Consider the following 19,238-nt stretch of genomic DNA (forward strand, 5'->3'; position numbering starts at 1 on the left):
AAGTTGCTGAGTAATTTACCCTGTTGTGACAGAGAGTGCTGTTAGATTTAACACTGCTAGTAACACTCATTCAATTGCCAATGTGAATGTTCAGCAAGCCATTAGGTAACAGTGGGATGTGCAAGGTATCCAATTAAAGCTGCAATCAAAAAGTGAAATAGTTTTTCAAAATTATTGAGTAAAACTCTATTTACAGCAAGTCATGGAAAGGGGAGGCAGGAATGTGTATCTTGACCAGGAACTATTGTATTTATTTTCCTTCGGAACTTTGATTCACGTGAGCTTTTGTTTTAATTTTTCTTTTCTGTGGTCATTGCCATTAATGGCTTCATAGGTTTCTCAGTGAGAATCCAGCTGTCTGAAATATTTGATGAAGAAAGGGCAACTCATTGAGAAATGATTGGCAAGTCAGACTGCATAAGATATGCTTTGATGCTTTACTTTGGCACATGATTATTACAGCAGAAACTGTTATTCCCACAGGAAGTTGGAACAGCAATCCCAATGACACAACTAAGATTTGTGAGTACTCAACTAATCATAATACTGGATGTGCCTTCTGAAGCACCCCGACCACTGTATCTGTGTATGAAAGAAGGCACTTCAAGGGTAATTAATAGCTCGTGTGACCTGTGTGGGTACACACATCAAATTATCACCACCTATATTATCAGAATGTGGAATACTACTTGGAAATTGCCTTGGAACAGTCTCTGTAGGATTGACAAAAAGCCAGATACAGATCTTTGCCATCTGTTGGAAGGATGGCTGCAGCTCCAGGCAGCGTAAGACTAGTGTTTTGACCAGGTGAAGGGAGGGAATCGGCTCCCCTCTTTTTAACATCTCCAGTTTGCTGGAACAAAGATATATTTGTTTTTAGCATAACGCTCTCCCTCTCTTCACTTACAAATACTACTATCTAATTTCTACAGCATCGTAAGCAGCCAGTCACAGTGATGTTTGAGTGGAAGAAAGGGCAATTATTTGTCTGGTAATTCTGAGAAAATTAATAGACATGACTTCAAGCATATATGTAGATAGTCAGGTGGATAGTTAAATAGGGAATAATGTCCAGTACAAAAGAAAGATAAACTAGTATAGAGTATAGTTCCTTAGGGTGTTCTTGAGGTGCAGGTTTTAAATCTGAGAACACAGTTGTTGAGTTGATGGTCTGGATCATCAACAACAAGCACATAATTATTGCACTTTAAATGAACAGTTAACTAGATCAAAATGAAGGAGGGCCAATTCAAAATTATTTTTTGAGTGAAAGTGAGTGGAGCTTTCGTACCTACACCCAAGGGTAAAAATAATAAAAGGTGACATCAAACACACGCACATAATGAGCTTCCATAGAAAGCGTAGAGGTATCTGGTACAGATAGGAAGGTAAAAGCAAATTGAATTACAAATCTTCAGGGTCCATTTGAATCATGAGAAAGACAAGACCCAAGTTCAACTGCTTAGCTATTGTCCTGTTTAGTTAACAGTGATGAAGTTTATAAATCTTGAGTTCTTAGTGAATAATGATTTTTCCAAGTTGTGATTTCACAAACCCTGGTTTCTACAACTGAATTCAAGGCTGAGAATGCACCAGAGAGAGAAAGAGATTCCATTGTTCATGTTGTTGTCAGTTCATGATGATTTCTCCCTTCATTTTGCTCAAAAGCTTCTATTGGTATTCAGTTCTTTTTTGCAGATTCTGGTGCCTGTGTCTTTTTTTATTCCAAGCTGGATAGTTGTTGACAATCTTTTATCTCTTTAACATGTACAGCTATCATTTAAGTGTGAGTAAAGCAAAGGATGCAAAGTTCTTGAGGACTCGCTGCATTTCAAGGGCCTTTTGATTAAAAAGGGTACATAGAACATTCCAGTGCACTACAGGCCCTTCGGCCCTCGATGTTGCGCCAACCTGTGAAACCGACCTTAAGCCCATCTAACCAACACTATTCCATTATCATCCATATGTTTATCCAATGACCATTTAAATGCCCTTAAACTACTGTTGCAGGCAGGGTGTTCCATACCCTTACTTATCTCTGAGTGAAAAAACCTACCTCTGACATCTATCCTATATCTATCACTCCTCAATTTAAAGCTATATCCCCTTGTGCTAGCCATCACCATACAAGGAAAAAGACTCTCACTATTCACCCTATCTAATCCTCTGATCAGCCTGAATGACTCTATTAAGTCACCTCTCAACCTTCTTCTGTCTAATGAAAACAGCCTCAAGTCCCTCAGCCTTTCCTCTTAAGACCTTCCCTCCATAACAGGCAATATCCTGGTAAATCCCCTCTGAACCCTTTCCAATGCTTGCACATCCTTCCTATAATGTGGCGACCAGAACTGTACAGCTGCAACATGACTGCATGGCTCCGAAACTCAATCCCTCTACCAATAAAATGTAACATACCATATGCATTCTTAACAACTCTCTCTATCTGGGTGGCAGTTTTCAGGGATTTATGCACATGAACACTGAGGTCTCTCTGCTCATCCACACTACCAAGAATCTTACCATTAGCCTGTATTCCTGTTATTCTTTACAAAGTGAATCACCTCACAATTTTTGCTATAAACTCCATTTTCCACCTTTCAACCCAGCTCTGCAGCTTGTCTACATCCCTCTGTAATCAGCAACCTCCTTCCGCACTGTCCACAACTCCACCGACCTTAGTGTATCCGCACATTTACTAACACATTTTTCTACGCCCTCATCCAGGTCATTTATTTAAATGATAAACAGCAGTGGCCCTAAAACAGATCCTAGTGGTACACCACTAGTAACTGAACACCAGGATGAACATTTCCCATCAACTACCACCCAATTCTGAGGCAGCGAGTTTCGTATATTTCATGTGGTTGCATAACCTTTCAATAAGTCTATGGTAGCTGGGAAGAGGTTTTAAGTCTCTTGGCCAGCCAAGCTAGATGTGGACTGTCCCACCATTATTTTCAGACCATAGGCTCTGGCAGTAGGCTAGTGAACTCATCCAGGGAAAGCTAGGTCTGGAAGAAGACATGTATTTTCTCTGCCTCAGCTATCACTGTGTGGGAAAGCTTCTAAGTCTATATGTATTACAGTTGCCTCTCCTTAAAAGTTGTTGCACATCATCTATGAAAGGTTCCAATTTCCAAGCATGTTGGTATTCTGATCTATTATATCTTGTGATAGAAGAATGGGTGCTCATCCCTGAGATTCCTAACTGGAAATATAGCAATTTTGTTAGTGAAGTTGTGGAAGGGAATTCAGTGCGTGAAGGCCTGGCAGACAGTGGCTGAAAGAAAAAAGGCTGACACAGGTGTGAAGAGATATGTGCAGACTCCATCTGCAAGTAATGTATGCCCACATCTACAATGTATTCAAAAATTTCAATCTGTGTGTATATATGTGCGTATACACTTCCTGTTATGAGGTGTACGACAATACCTGCTATAATAATGACTGCTTTCTTCAAACTGAAAATGTTACCTGCCTCAGCTAAAACTCTCATTACTATATTACCTGTATTCTTGCTGACCCACATTCATCCTGGTCCTTCATTGTGACCATTTAAAATCCTAACTCTTATACTTTCTGATGTTTGAATTCATTAATGGCTCCACTGTTATCTGGCTCAATGTCCTTATGTCATTTCCCCCCTCCATTTCACTGAAAGTTGATCTGTTTCTTTGACTTTGGTCTCTTGTATGTTCTCCTTTCACTCCACCACTGGTGATTGTTCTTATGTAAACTTTCTGCTTCATCATATTCCCTCTTCATGTGAAACTGTATTCTCAAACGTATCTTTTAATCCAGCTCTTTGACCAAACTGCTAGATTTCCTTTGTTTTGATATCCAAAGGTCCGATTGCACCTTTGCAAAACACCTTAGATTTCATTTCCAAAGCAAACATGTGTATAAATGCAGTCATGCTTTCCTATTGACTTGCTACATGATGAATTTTGCTGTCCATGTTTCTTATGTAAACTTGTCATCTTGTAAGTACATCATTTCTCCAGTCATATCATTATTATACCTCAGTCTTGTATCTCACAGCCACTCATCCATTAAAGCAAGGAACTGATGAGGGTCTAACCAAAACTACTTCTCTGTTTCTAGAGTAGCAGAAATAGTTATTACTAAATTACGAAAAAAATAAAGTTAAGGTATTATAAATAAGTGGAAACAATAAATAACTTTAAAATGAAATTGAGTTATGCTGACATTCCCAGGGTAAGTGTAATCTGTCTCATTCTATACCTGGTTCAACAGAAGACAACTCTTGGTTTTGACATCATGCTTAGGATTTTGTCGGGATGGTAGTGTCCCATTCATGGGCCAGAAAGATAATACTAACACAGCATTCACCATTTCGGGAGTCATGAGCAGTTTTTATATTAGGAGCTGTTAGCTCTTGTGTCCCTTCGTAGCTTTAGTTTAATTTTTTTTCTCAACAAATTTTGGAATTAAAATTCATCTAAGTATCTAACTTATTAGACTTGTATCAAAATGTTTATATCTTTTGAATAGATTTGCCATGGAGCCAAGTGGTTGACCTTTATAAGGGTCATGGAACCCTGACATTGGGCTAAAAAGCAGGTCCTGGGTCTACACTTTCTAATAATGGGACCTATTTACATTTTGACAACCTGTGAATGGAGGTGATTTATTTTATTTTATATATATTTTTGAAATAGAAAAAAAAACCTTCGGCATATATCTGTTTTATGTCAATGATGATATTGTCCCACTTCCTGCCGTGGTTCAGAATAGGAAAAGAAATCAGCAATTTCTGATTTGCAAATCAGCAGCTTTGCCAGTCAACAAATTCTACTTGACACCTTTCTCTTACCTCCACCTGCACCATGTTATGGACCAGATTAAGTCCCCTCAAAATGTATTAAGAAAATAGCCTAGACCCCAACTTCTTCTTATTTTTAAAGGCAAGTGTAAAGCAATGTGTTCCAGATGTAATTCGATTAGTCAAACTACCAGGCTTGAAGTAAAACATGTTTTATTCTTGCACTTTTGTTAGAATATGATCAAAGGAAAGAGGAATTGGAATAACAACTCCATCAGAAAACTGAACAGGATAATGATTATTTAACTTCTAAACATCAACTGTTCCAATATGGTAATGTCCCGGATATGCACCCTTGGTAAAAGCAAATTCAGTAAAACAGAATGTCTCACATGCAATTCTCCAGTCCAGGAGGAAAGAACATCAAGAGAAAACTCAGAAAGACAGAGAGAGAGAGAGAATTCAAGCATTTTGTCGTAGCAGGCAGAGATGTTCAGCTTCTTCCAAACCCCAGTAGCTACAGCAAGTTAAACCAAAATCCTGATTCTGTGGGAGCTTGCCCCCACTCCTTCATATTGTTTCTATTGTTCCAACTTAAATAATAACAAGGTCTGATAAACTGTTTACGTTATTGGCCTCAAACAGATTGCTCGGACCCCTGTCTCAACCTCTCTTCGTAAAAAGCCAGGACAAAACACACCTCTTAAAGCCATAGCTTTGTCACATCCATCGTTAAGTTCCCTTCCATTCTGTCTGTGTTTCTAGGGATAGATTGTCTAACATTCATTACAAACCTACCTGTCTTAACTCTGCTTCTCCACATCCTATAGTTAGGACCTGGCCAAACCCCCTCAAAACATTTCAAGAAGGTTTCAAGAGGCCCAGACCCTAACATTGCTCGTTGCTTTAAGCAGGTGAAGAGTGGATATTTCAGGAGAGATGCAGCTGGTCAAACTACTTAGTTTTAAACAAAACAGCATTTATTTATATGATTACCCAATGAAACACAAACAACAGAGAACAAAATACAGAATAACTTAACCTATCCAAAATGCCCACAGATTTTACCAACTTAATGATGCTATTTCCAATACTTGCAACAATCCCCATAAACATCCCTTGGCACAAAAGATAAAATCAAACACAGGGTCTTACAGGAGAGACAGAGACAGATGGTAGCATGGAACCCCTCTTCCATGTGGCTATTTCTTGGATCAGCAGCCTCAGAACTGCCTGACTGTTTTTAGTGAATAGCCAGACCGCTAAAAATCAAATCAAACCAAAGAAAAGCTGAGCTAGGAGAACTGGTCATTTCCCTTTCATTGTACAAGTGTTTTTTTTTAACTTGAAAACCTTTTTCCTGAGGCAGTATCTGTTAACTATAATCAAACTGGCCCTAAAACCCATCAAAACCATACTTTTCAGAATCACTGCTTTTGCAACTTCTCTGAGAAAAAAAACAAGGACAATGTAACCTTGTTAAAGGAGCAGCATCATCACACGACTTCCCAGAAAAGTTGAATTCCATTTTCCCAGCTCCATCATCTGATCAAGCTACTTTCTGCAACAATGCTTCTGAAATGCCTTCCTTTTTACTCAACCCAGGATTTCTCCCACAAATATGGTGGCCCAGACCTCAACCATGTCCTCTCCATTTCCTCTTCTTTCATCACTTCCCTTTTCTCCTAGAATTTTGATCACATTTCCCTCTTCCTCACTTTCCACCCCATTACCTTCTGTTTTCACAAGATTAGCTCTGTCATTGCTGCCAACATCTTAATACCCCCCCCCACCAATTCCTGACCAATCCTTCCCTATTAAAGGCACAAATCCCTCGATGAAATGCTGGTCCACACCTCTGTCAATCCTAACACCACATTCTCCTCCCATGAGACCTTCACATGCACAAAGTGCAACAACTTTAAAAACCTTCCTTCTCACTTTCCAAGAGCCAAACTCACCTTCCGAGGGAAAAAGTGATTTACATGTACTTCTTTCAGCTTAGACCACTGTTTTCACTGTTCATATAGCAGATTCTCTGACAATGGGAAGACCAAATAGGTCACTGTTTCTGCTCAGCACGCTTTCCATTTTAATATAGCATCTTGCTCTCATGCATTCACTTCTGACCCAGATTTGCTCGAGTGTTTCAGTGAAGCTGGAGGAACAGCACCTTATTTCTGTTTAGTCACTTTGTAATCATCTAGACTGAACATTGGACTCAGCATTTTGAGATCATGAACTTTGCCCTTTAGTTTATTTTCTCTGCATTCCTGATTTCCCCCTGAAGCAGCCATGTTTGGTCTGCTGATATTTCCTTCAGCAGACCTGACCTATACTCTGCCATTGATACCTTCTATTAACACCTACTCTGAATCTATCTGTTTCATATCCTAACACATTTGCTAATCCCCTTACCTTTTGTTCTGTGACAATGGGGGTAATTTCAAATCTCACCTACCCTCTAAACTTTCTGTTGTACTCCCACCTCCCTACCTTTATCTATTGTACAATACCCATCATTGTTCCACCCCTGTCTTCGGTTCCAAGGAAGAGTCAAATTGGATTTGAAAATTTAACTCTACTTCCAGAAGGAAATGTAATTAAACTGCCGAATGAGACATATTGGTCCTACGCATCTTGCATATTTCAGATTTGAAGATCAGTACACAAGTACATTTAGTTCCAAATTTACTTTTTTTTTCTTTTTGCTGGTCTTTGTCTTTCCACATTGTGCCAAAGGTGCTCGGTGTTGATAGAATAAGTGATGACATCACAGGAAGTGAAGTCAGGTCATGTGACACAGTATGTGGAAGAACTTGTTCCAATACAGTCATGTGGTGATCTCTCCCTGCACTTTCCATAACGTCTATGGGATCATAACCTGTTCTGGTGATCCAAACCTCTTGCAAATCCAACTCAAAGAGTACTTAACTGTTATGCCTCACTGGGATAATGTGCTGGAAATCAAGCCCCATTATTTTTGGAGTCAGCAGGAAAGTTAAAGATTTTTAAAAAGCATGCAAAATGCTCCAATTTACTCAATGTTTTACGCCAGTGTTGACAAAAAGCAAGGAGCAGGCTTACATACTTAACAAAAAATACTGTTTTATTTATTAACTCAGAAAATGCAGGCCTAGCTGGCTGCAGTACGTTTGCTTTAGGTACACTCACAATGCCATTGTGAAGGAATTCCATGCTTTTGCTTGAGTGGCAGAGAAGGAAAGGCGACACACACTATTGAGCATATATGCTACTGTTGCTGAGCATTGGAGGGACTGGATGTTTGTCAATGTGATGCCAATCAAAGAGGTTACTTTTCCTTGGATAGGATATTGTGAAGCTTCTTGAGTGTTGCTGAAGCTGCACTTATCCAGGCAATTGAGGATTATTCTATCACATTCCTGACTTGTGCCTTGTAGATGATGGACAGGCTTTGGGGAGTCAGGAGGTGAGTTACTCGCTGCAGGATTCCTAGCCTCTGACCTTTTCTTGTAGCTATAGTATTTTTATGACAAGTCCAGTTCAGTTTCTGGTCAGTGGTAATCCTCTGGATGTTGAGGAGGATTCAGTGATGGTGATACCATCGAATGTCATGGGGCAGTCCTCTTGTGGTGCAATTTGAATAGTTATCTCCTGGTCCAACACTGGTCTTCTGCTTAGTTTGGCACTATCTGTTATGACCCATCAGCCTCGCCTGGCTCTTGATCTGACTGCTGGTCTGCCATGTATTCTCCCTTTCGCTCCCCCTCTCACTGCTGCTGCAGATGAAGTATTTATGTCTGACTCATTTTTATTCAAAGAGTGCTCGTCAGAGTTGTGGGGGGCGGGGAATTGCATATTTGAAATCGTCTTAGAAGTTGTAGGAAATTGAGTTCTGCTAAAAATATCAGAAGTATTATCTTACATTATAAATGAAATTGCAGTTTTTATGAACTCCTTTGGGATAGCAAAAGTATAGGAAACCAAGTGAGTTCCCAATGTTTCAGACGAATCTATCATGGCTTATGACAGTGAATTTTTCCCCTTCTAACACGACAAGGTTATTTTGCTGAAGAAGCACTCAGATGTAATAGTCTCTTTTTGCATTGCATTTTTAAAATTGCTATTGACAACATGGAAATTGACACCTGCTCTGCAGTTCTTTAAAGTACACTTCTGACAGCATTTTCTGAATTGACAGCTCTCTGTTTACAGTCTCAATAGTTTCATGTGCTTTATCTGTATTTGTTTTAATTCTGTAGTGCCCAGCATTTCAGAAGTTCCAAGCAACATCACATCTATCACAGTCAACATTGTAGACCATGTCCCAAATCATGAGGACTGCATTATTAAATCCACAGGGCAGGAGACCCACGATGCTGTCAGCACATGTGAGATGCCTGACCTATGGCAGTTGTCAGGAAAATTGGAAAGTTGTTCTCTTGCTCCATTGGTGTCACTGTCATGCAGGGAGAGGCTGAATGGAAAGTGGGGATTGTTCTGAACAACTCTTATGGAAGTAAATGGCATATCTAAAATTGAGATCAACCTGTTTCGCTACCTTTATTTCAATGAAACAAGTAGACTTTATCATGACCACCACAGCAAATGAACATTTTGGTAAGCTTTATGTGGCGTGTTGGTGATGCCAATTACATTTTGCATTCCACAAGCAGTTAATTGTCCACAGTCAGGATTTTCTCCCTTTTGAGAGACAATATCAAATCCCCACGTGGTGTCACTTGGAATTGTGACCATTTCTGGGGCATTGGCAGGACTGGGCTAACCACCATGGAGGAGGCCCTGGAATAAATTGGATTGGGTTTTGCTGCATTGATCAGACAAGCCCCAGATGTAGGCAAAATGTTGGTCATGAGGGGCTTTATTGGACGGGGAGTTGAGTACATGGGTCGATAGGTCATGTTGCAGCTTTATAAGATTTTGGTGAGGCCACACTTAGAGTATTATGTTCAATTGTGGTCACCACATTACAGTAAGGATGTGGAGGCTTTGGACAAGGTGCAGAAGAGGTTTATAAGGATGCTGCCTGGATTAGAAGTTATGAGCTATAAAAGGGAGGCTAGAAAATTTCGGGTTGTTTTCTCTTGAGCAGTGCAGGCTGAGGGGAGACTTCATCAAAGTTTATAAAATTTAAGGATATATCGATAGGGTTGATGATCAGAATCTATTTTACAGAGTTGAAATGTCTAATACTACAGAGCATGCAGCTCAGGTAAGAGGGGCAAGTTCAAAGGAGACATGAGGGGCAATTTTCTTTACACAGAGAGTGGTAGGAGTCTGGGATGCACTGCCAGGGTGGTGGTGAAGACAGATTGACAAGGGCATTTATGGAGCTTTTAGATAAACACATGCATATGCAAGGTATGGAGGGATATGGACCAAGGGCAGGCAGAAGGGATTAGTTTAATTTAGCGTCATGTTCGGCACAACATCCTGGGCCAAAAAGGGCCTGTTCCTGTGCTGTACAGTTCTATGTTCTATGGTATAATGCACATGCACACAGACTAGGAAAGTCAAGTTAGTCCAAGAAGAGGCAAAATGCAAAAGATATACAGATGAATCTATCGTCGTGAAGAGTAGATAGTGGAACATTGCGGCTGCTATGTTGAGTATGATGTTGATGTTGATGTTGGCAGCTAAGCAATTGATTTTGAGGTTCTTCACTTTGCAAGATAAGTGAAATCATTTTGTGGCTTCCAGCACTCAGAGTGAGAGAGTATCTTTCTTTTTATGTGCAGGCATGGGTGACTAATTGCTGCCCTCCTGCTTGAGATCTTCACAGCCCTTTAGCCCACATTAGAAAAGCAGTCCACTAATACAGACCACGGTTTGCAGTTGGTTTTTAGCTTCTGTTTCCTGGAAGGATAAAATACACGTGTCTTCTGTTTCTCATCGATAGTCTGGAATATAACCCTCAGGGATTGTTTTCCTGTTGAGTGGAGGTATTGCCTTGCATTTCTGCCCTTTGATGTCTCATTCTTTGAAGCTTCCTTGACATAAGTCCGCTGTGACATTCCAGGGGCTCCCTGAAGGCTGGGAATGATCCGCACAGGCCTTCCCGGCAGCTACTGAATTGTGTTGCTCACAATGTACATTCACAGTCATTTTTGGGATTTTTTCCACTTTTTAAAAAAAGAAATGAGTTGTTATTAAATGTTCTATATATCAATGGATGATCCGGAGGTATGATTCATGGTACTGGTGGGTTTAAGGAATGTCTTAATTTGCTATAATTTCTGTGTCCAATGATCCTGCTCCACTAGCTACCTAATGAAGGAGCAACGCTACGAAAGCTTGTACTTCCAAATAAACCTGTTGGACTACAACCTAGTGTTGTTTGATTTTAAACTTTGCCCACCCCAGTCCAACACCGGCACCTCCACATTAAAGGAGAGAGACAAAGGATGTTGAGGAAAGGAGTCCTAGAACATAGGACATTGGCAATGAAACATGTGGCTGCTAGTGGTGGCAGGGTTAAAGTTGGAGTTTGTTAGAGTTGTGTAAGATTATTACATTTTGTTACTGTATCTTTAACTTCAGGTAAAGTTGTGGATTTCCTGTGACCTATTCTGAAGTCTGCCTGACAGTATCTCTGGTTGGTTATTATATCAAAGGGAATCCATGTTATTTTGCTGTATCAAAGATGTTTGGACACAAAGGCAACATTGGATAGACAGAGTCTATCCAATGTGTGTTAACATTGGATAGACAGAGTCTGGAAAGTCCCAAAGAGGTGTTGAGACTGTCAGGTTGTAATCAGTTTAGCTTAAAACTGTTCATTTAGCTCCAAGGTGAAAGAGAGCTGAATTGTCAAGGATAGCCAATCAGCATTAATCCCTGGAATCAAGCCCCGTGTGTTTCACATGACATTGGAAATAGGCTTTGAGAGGGAATTAATTTCAAAGATATTGCTAAGAACCCACAAAGACAAATATGTTAGCCTGCCAGTTTTTGGTAGAGTGAGCAAGCAGCTCAAGGGTGAAAGTCTCTGTGGTTCATCACTTCGGAGCACTATTGCCTGGCACATGTGCAGTGTGAATATAACTTGGCACTTACCAGCCCAAACCTGAATACTACCAAGGTTTGGCTGCATATAGGCACAAACTCCATCAGTAAGTGAGCAGTTGCAAATGATTCCAACCATTGTGTAACCATCAGTGAACATCCCCAATTTTGATTCCTTTTTATGGAAGGAAGATCAATATGGGGCAAATGAAATGCCTGGGCCCAGAATACTACCTGAAACTTGATAAACTGGGGCTTAAACAATTGAACAACCACAACCTTTTTGCCAGGTATGACTCCCCCAATTCCCATTGACTTCAGTTTTCCTCAGGCTACTTGGTACTATTGATTAAGTGCCACTTTGGTTCAAGGGCAGCCAGAAGGACACCTCACCAAATGAGTTCACCTCTTTTCTATTGTTTTGACCTATGCTATAATGAGGACAGCAGCTTTAATAGTTTGTGCAGTTTGACCTAGTGGTTGGTATCTGAGAAGTAGAATTTCAGCTCATGCAGCACAGCGCTCCATTTTGGATAACTCATTCCATAGACCTTCTTTTACTCACCCTGGAAATGGCAGAAAATATAGGAAAAAGTATTTTACTAGGCCAGGCTGTGAGCATTGACTCATAGCCAAATTCATCAACTCGGCCCAAAGAGTTTAAAGATAATCATTTCTCATTGTTACAATTTACATCATTGTCTGTTCACTCAAAAATAATCTGTGATACTTTTCCAAGTCCATTGCCACAGAATGATTAAAAAAAATCAGTTCATGACATGAGATCTACGATGAAATTTCCTTATTCAGAAGTGGTACTTACTCTCTAACATAACCTCAGATTAATACATGCACTCTCAGTCTGCAGCATTGTACATTATATCTCAATCTTAGTTGTTCAACTATCAAATTTATCTGTGCTACTTATTCAACAAGTGGTAGTTCTCTTTAGAATTGATTAACAATTCAATTTAATCCTATAAGCACAGTATCTGTAACAATTCTACTACTACAAGATGCTCAACAAGAGGTTTGAGAGTTCAGCAAATGTGCTAAGGAGAATGGAAATAGAATTTATTATTAAAGCCAGGTCCCAGGGAATGTAAAATATACCTATTTGCATTTATCACACTTTAATACTCCCAGAGTATTAGAATTAAACTAACATTTAAAATCTATTTATTCAAAATAAACTGTTTACATAAATATCAAACCTTTAAATTACCTTTGAGTTGCAGAATATTTAGAAATATAAAGAAAAGAATGTTTGGAGTTGTCATTCAACTTTGCATTTTTGAAGGAGGCAGTCAGACCAAAGGATGCAAGAGCTCTGGAGATGTGAAATTTTAATGAATGGAGAACTTGTTTTCAGAATTATAAAGATGCATGAATGGGTCTAAATGAGAACTTCAGTTGAAAATGAAGGTTGTTTTGGAGCTGCTTCAGTGGACATTGGTGCAATCGTGAGTGATTTTTATGATAGGTATAGAATAGAATATCCTTTATTTGCTGTTCCTGAAATAATGCTCCCAGACAGAAGCAGTTCACCAAGTAGTGTTTAGGATTGTGGTGGTATCCATGTGGTGTGTGAAAATGGCTAATAGCCCAAATTGTTTATTTATTAATCATGACATTAGGGATCCTTTGACTATGGTGACACACTGTGCATAAAGTAATTTCTCCGAACAAGCTACTTTTCATAAAAAGACAAAAGGACATGCATCACTTGAAGTTCCAAGTTACTCCCAAAATTAATTTTTTAAGAAAATCATGATGCATGAACAAAATATTGTTTGTTCATTCTAGTCTGTCCTATCTTCATCTGTCCCTTCATATGCATCAATAGTCATAATGCACAAAGTTTTTGAAGCATTCAGGTCTCATTTGGAATGCCTGTAGGCTGTTGTTGTTTATCATCTGGTGTCTGCTGGCTCCTGGCATGATGCTGCCACTCTGGGGAAGGAAGTTGCCATGCCAAGGGTTGCTGCTGATCTGTCACATTTGTTGGAGAATGGTCGACCTCTGGGATTGATGGCTTTTCAGTTCCTTGTTCAGTTGGCAAAATGAAATCTTCTAATCAGCTGTCAGCTTCTCCAGTTGCATGTATCTGTTTACAATTGTGGTGGTATGTCTGCTTGTTCACTCCCACCATGCACTATCAAGTTGACAACTGCTGTATATAGGCTCCAAGTTGCCAGCTGGGTTGCCTTTTGTTGAGTACTTTGAATGCAGTTTGAAGCAGGCTTGTACTGGAGCCTACCAGGGAGAAGCAATTCTGGATCTGGTGTTGTGCAACGAACCGGACTTGATCAGGGACCTCGGAGTAAAGGAGCCATTAGGATGTAGTGACCATAATTTGTTAAGTTTTAATCTGCAATTTGAGAGGGAGAAGGGAGGATTGGAAGTGTCAGTATTGCAGTTGCACAAAGGGAACTATGGAGCTATGAGGGAGGAACTGGCCAAAGTTCAATGGTTCAATACCATAGCAGGGATGGCAGTGGAACAACAATGCATATAATGCAGAAGGTGCAGGATCAGTTCATTCCAAAGAGAAAGAAAGAGCCCAAGGGGAGACAGGGGTGGCCGTGGCTAATGAGGGAAGTTAAGGACTGTATAAAGATAAAAGAGAAGAAGTATAACATAGCAAAGATGAGCGGGAAGCCGGAGGACTGGGAAACTTTTAAAGAGCGACAGAGGATAACTGAAATGGCAATATGCAGAGAAAAAAATGAGGTACAAACTGGCCAACAATACAAAGGAATGTAGTAAAAGCTTTTTTAGGTATGTAAAAAGAAAAAATGGTTAAGACTAAAATTGGGTCCTTGAAGACAGAAATGGGTGAATTTATTATGGGGAACAAGGAAATGGCAGAAGAGTTGAATAGGTACTTTGGATCTGTCTTCACTGGGGAAGACACAAGCAATCTCCCAGATATAATAGTGGCTGAAGAACCTAGGGTAATTGATGAACTGAAGGGAATTTATATTAGACAGGAAATGGTGTTGGATAGATGTTAGGTCTGAAGGCTGATAAGTCCCCGGGACCTGATGGTCTATATCCCAGGGTACTGAAGGAGGTGGCTCTAGAAATCGTGGACGCATTGGTCATAATTTTTCAATGTTCTCTAGGTTCTAGATCGGTTCCTGCGGATTGGAGGGTGCCTAATGTTGTCCCACTTTTCAAGATAGGAAGGACAGACAAAACATGGAATTATAGGCCAATTAGCATAACATCAATGGTGGGAAAGATGCTGGAGTCAATTATAAAAGATGAAATTACCACTCATTTGGATAGCAGTAACAGGATAAGTCAGAGTCAGTATGGATTTCTGAAGGGGAAATCGTGCTTGAGTAATCTTCTGGAATATTTTGAGGATATAACTATGAAGTTGGACAAGGGGGACAGCCAGTGGATGTACTGTACCTGAACTTTCAGAAAGCCTTTGATAAAGTCCCACATAGGAGATTAGTGAGCAAAATTAGGGCACATGGTATTGGGGACAAAATACTGACTTGGATTGAAATTTGGCCAACTGGCAGGAAGCAAAGAGTCCCTTTTGGAATGGCAGGGGGTGACCCGTGGGGTACCACAAGGTTCGGTGCTGGGACTGCAACTGTTTACAATATACAGGTATAGATGAAGGCATTAAAAGTAATATTAGCAAATTTGCTGATGACACAAAACTGGGTGGCAGGGTGAAATGTGAGGAGGATGTTATGAGAAAACAGGGTGACTTGGACAGGCTAGGTGAGTGGATGGATGCATAGCAGATGCAGTTTAATCTGGATAAATGTGTGTTTATCCACTTTTGTGGCAAGAACAGGAAGGCAGATTACTATCTAAATGGAGTCAGGTAAGGTAAAGGGGAAGTACAACAAGATTGAGGTGTTCTTGTACATCAGTCACTGAAAACAAGCATGCAGGTACAGCAGGCAGTGAAGAAATCTATGGCATGCTGGCCTTCATAACAAGAGGAATTGAGTATAGGAGCAAAGAGATACAGGGCTCTGGTGAGACCGCACCTGGAGTACTGTGTGCAGTTTTGGTCTTCAAATTTGTGGAAGGATATTCTGTCTATTGAGGGAGTGCACCGTAGGTTCACAAGGTCAGTTCCTGGAATGGCGAGACTATCATAAGCTGAAAGATTGGAGTGACTGGGTTTGTATACACTTGAGCTTAGGAGAATGAGAGGGGATCTGATTGAGATGTATCAGATTATTAAAGGATTGGACGCTCTGGAGCTAGGAAGCATGTTTCTGCTGATGGGTGAGTTCCGAACCAGAGGACACAGTTTAAAAATAAGAGGCAGGCCATTTAGAACAGAGTTGAGGAAAATCTTCTTCACCCAGACAGTGGTGGATATATAGAATGCTCTGCACCAGAAGGCAGTGGAGGTCAAGTCTCTGGATACTTTCAAGAAAGAGATGGATAAAGCTCCTAAAGATAATGGAATCAAGGGTTTTGGGGATAAGGCAGGAACAGGATACTGAGTGTGGATGATCAGCCATGATCATAATGAATGGTGATGCTGGCTTGAAGGGCTGAATGGCCTATTCCAGCACCTATTGTCTATTGTATCTTTGAAACTCAATTTTTGCAGCTTAATTAAGTGAAATTTGGCTTTCTATTGTATAGCTATGATTTCATAACTTGCTGCTGTTGATATTCCTGAATTGAGCAGTTTTTTCGTAGTTGGAGAAAAGATTTAGTACAATATGATATTAGTTGTTGGACTTGACCACTTCCTGTACCTTCAGTTTATGTATTTTCCAAGCTTGGATTGCTGAATTTAGTCAATTTTCTGATGATCCGTTTGGCAACTTTCACTACTGCCTCAGCCTTTCCATTTAACTTGGATTAATGTGTGGAAATGATCGATTTCCTGGTCAATCCTGAAGTGCTTGAATTCTTAACTATTGAACAGACTGCATTTAAGATGGCAGAAGTATGCTTTCAAAGATTCTATGATCTCATTGGAGATCATTAATGTTACCTTAAAAACTGAAAGAACTGCAGATGCTGTAAATCAGGAACAAAAACAGCAATTGCTGGAAAAGCTCAGTGCTCTGGCAATATGTGGGGAGAGAAATCAGAGTTAACGCTTTGAGTCCAGTGACCCTTTCTCAGAACTGATGGTAGCTTGGAAAATATCTATTCGTATACAGAAGATAGGGTGGGAGGAGGGGGTAAGACTAAATGATGGGTAGGAATAGAGCTCAAGAACGCGAACAGTTGGACAAACAAAGGAATGAACAATGATTCGGCTGGGAGGGTGAATAGCTGTTCATGTAGACTGTTAGTGGCGAACAATGGGTTGTGTGTAGTAGCAGACCATGTGATGAAAAGGCCTGGCATGTAGGATTTGGGGTAAGGACATGGAAGAGCTCAAGCCTCTATAGTGCCTGTTAATAGCTATTCACCCTTCAAGCCAAATCATTATCAACTCCTTTGTCTGTCCAATTGTTCGGGCTCTATCCCCACCTATTGTTTACTCATTACCCCTCCCCCCAGCGTATCTTCTGCATATAAACCAATATTTTCTGAGCTACCATCAGTTCTGAGGAAGGGTCACTCAACCTGAAATGTTAACTCTGATTTCTGTCCACAGATGCTGCCAGACCTGCTGAGTTTTTCCAGCAACATCTACTTTTATTAATGTTACCTTGTTTAATTCCCAGCAATCTGAATTGTAGTAAATGGTGACGAGATCATCAGTTCCTTTGAGAGTAAAGAGGTCTATTCCAAGCTTCAACCACGATCTATTTGGAATAACTTGAGTCTCTAATTTGCTTAGCCTGGCTAATGTGGTCCTTAATTTAATTGCTGTCTTTTGACCAATAATGTCCCTCACTTGCCTTCCTGATGAAGGCCTTTTGCCCAAAACATCGATTATCCTGCTCCTCGAATGCTGTCTGACCTGTTGTGCTTTTCCAGCACCACTCTCTCGACTCTTCCTCAGTCCATACCCAATTCCTCAATGGCTTGCATGGATGCACTTCAACATCTTAGAGGGTAGCACTGCTGCCTCACAGCATCAGGTCCTAGGTTCGATTCCAGCCTCGGGTGACTGTGTGGAGTTTGCACATTCTCCCCATGTCTGCGTGGGTTTCCTCCCATAGTCCAAAGATGTGCAGGTCAGGTGAATTGGCCATGCTAAATTGCCCATAGTGTTGGGTGCATTAGTCAGAGGGAAATGGGTCTGGGTGGGTTACTCTTCGGAGGGTCAGTGTGGACTGGTTGGGCTGAAGGGCCTGTTTCCACACTGTAAGGAATCCAATCTCTTTTCTCATCTCTTTTGGGATAATGACTCCAATTACCTTTTACAAGATGCCATCTTGAGTAATCACTCCATTCCTCTTTGTCCAATTCTCTTCTCCAACAACAGGTATATCATTGGAAGTTTCAGTTTATCCTTTCATGAGTATTTCCAATAACACTTAGAGAATTGCATCTCATTACTTAATTTGTTTGATCTGCGGAAGACCTTGTCTGTCAGATTCAGTGTCTCTGCTGGGTTGATAGTCCTGTAGCTTCTCATTGAATCTGGAAGATTTCACATCCTATTCTATCATTAACTTCTTTTGAAGACAGTGTAGCTCTCAACAGCCTGTCACAATTTACATGTGTCTCACTTAGCTGTACTTCACTTATCCTTTCAAGGCATTTTGTAGTGGATAGAAGTGGTTTGAGAAAAATGCTTTGAGGTAGCTTGTGGTCAGACTTCAACATCGCTTTCTGTATCATAAACCAAAGCATACAGGAAAAGACAGTAACCAGGCACTTTTTCTCAATCTCGAGTCAAAGACTGTGTTGCTGGAAAAGCACAGTCAGGCAGCATCCGAGAAGCAGGAGACTTGATGTTTCGAGCACAAGCCCTTCATCAGGAATGACAGTGTGGCCCAAGGGGGCTGAGAGAACAATGGGTTAGGGATGGGGGTGGGGGGAAATGTAGCTGGGAATGCGAAAGGTAAATGAAGGTGGGGGTAAAGGTGATAGGTCGGAGAGGAGGATGAAGCGGATAGGTGGGAAGGAAGATGGACAGGTAGGACAGTTCAATCTGCAATTTGAGAGGGAATTGGGAGAACTGGTGAAATCCACATTGATCCTTTGTGGTTGGAGGGTCCCAAGGCGGAAGATGAGGCATTCTTCTTCCAGGTGTCGGGTGGCTAGAGTTTGGCAGTGGAGGAGGCCAGGGACTTGCATGACCCTGGCGGAGTGGGAGGGGGAATTGAAGTGTAGTTTCGTGCTTGTGTCCCAGAGATGTTCTCTGAAACGTTCTGCAAGTTGGTGTCCTGTCTCCCCAATGTAGAGGAGACCACATCGAGAGCAACAGACACAGTAGATAACATGTGTGGAAGTACAGATAAATCCCTGTCATTTGTGGAAGGCTCCTTTTGGGCCTTGGACGGAGGTGAGGGGGGAAAGTGAGGTGAGGGGGGGCACA

At 40.7% G+C, this 19,238-nt stretch overlaps 1 protein-coding gene across 2 annotated transcripts in view; it reads left to right on the plus strand.

The window, feature by feature from the left end:
• LOC122549981 (G patch domain-containing protein 8) overlaps positions 1-19,238 on the plus strand; it is an 859,839-nt gene that overhangs the window by 181,140 nt on the left and 659,461 nt on the right. The window lies entirely within an intron of this gene.

Source organism: Chiloscyllium plagiosum, chromosome 5 (assembly GCF_004010195.1).
Source record: "Chiloscyllium plagiosum isolate BGI_BamShark_2017 chromosome 5, ASM401019v2, whole genome shotgun sequence".
In the NCBI taxonomy this organism is placed as follows: domain Eukaryota; kingdom Metazoa; phylum Chordata; class Chondrichthyes; order Orectolobiformes; family Hemiscylliidae; genus Chiloscyllium; species Chiloscyllium plagiosum.